The following is a 1356-nucleotide window of genomic DNA, read 5'->3' as shown; positions in this document are numbered from 1 at the left end:
GAAGTTCTGAGTCATTTTCACCGCTTTCATAAAAAATTGAAATCCAAAAATGTTTAAGTACTCTTTTTTTAATACGACGTTTTCTGGAATTGGGGATAATATCAAAAATGTGGGAAAGTCGATTTCAGTAGACTTGACAACTACACGGAAAAAAATATTAACTAAAAAGTTTTAGGTAGAAATATTATAGTTATATCAACCATATTTTAGTTGAATATACTACATTTTTACCAAATAAGTTAGCGAAATCAACTAACTATAATTAGTTGAAATATTTTGGTTGATTTAACTGTAAAATATAGTCAAAATGATATGACTAAATAAAAATAGTTAATACAATCATAATAATATAGTCAAAATGATATGACCAAATAAAAATAGTTAATACAACCATAATAATATAGTAGGTATGGGTTTTCCCACTGCGCTGTGCCATCGTGTTGTGAATTTGTTTCCTTTGTCTCATCATCATTCGAAAATCGAAACCGAAACGTGTCTACTCTTAGTGCGTACCTACTGCATATTCTTATGTAATGCGCGAATGTTTAATTAACTTGTTATAAAACATTGTTATTAGTTGACTGTGAGTCTGTGAATTTGTTGATCGTGTATTCGCATTTCGCCGTGTCACGTGTTGGACGCGTACAGCAAGCAGATTTATATGTAAGTACCTAACTACATTTATTACATATTTTTATATATATTCCACATAATAAATATTATGAACATACACTTATAAGCGTAAGTCGTAAGTCGTAATCACTATTTTGAATTACGTGCTATTTTTTACTATGTTATTCAGTCAACAAAGATGGATGATTTCACAGAAACTTTGTTGAAAGAATGGGGCCCGGAATGGGGAATTGATAATAAAACTATAAATATTTTCAAAGGTAATATTTTCTGTCATTAGGAGGATTCCGTCAAATATAGAGGGTCTGTTATAGAGAGGTTTTACTATACTTACACATTGAATATTGCACACATATAGTTATACTTAAATTCTAATCATCAATAATTGAATACCTATTGATATTAGTGATTTCTTAATAATATATTTATATAAGGTATTGTGTTTATCTTTATAAATCGTTTAAGACTAAATCCACAATGCATAAAATATTAAATCATACTAACAAAGGTAATAATTTAATTAAAAAATAAATACCCAATTTTTTTTTGCTTTACAATATTGGAATGGACTATTGGACTATTGGTGGAATAGACTATTGGTGTGCAGGAGTTAGTAACATTTTTTCAGTTAATGTTGCACCTAATTATTATGAATTCAATAAATAATATGTACCAGCCAATATTATCTTAAAGCAAGAAAACGGTTTGGCAAAGTTCAAAACA

The sequence above is a fragment of the Acyrthosiphon pisum genome, chromosome X (assembly GCF_005508785.2).
Source record: "Acyrthosiphon pisum isolate AL4f chromosome X, pea_aphid_22Mar2018_4r6ur, whole genome shotgun sequence".
NCBI classification, from domain to species: Eukaryota; Metazoa; Arthropoda; class Insecta; order Hemiptera; family Aphididae; genus Acyrthosiphon; species Acyrthosiphon pisum.
The sequence above is the reverse complement of the archived record's forward strand: the minus strand, read 5'-3'. Positions refer to the sequence as shown.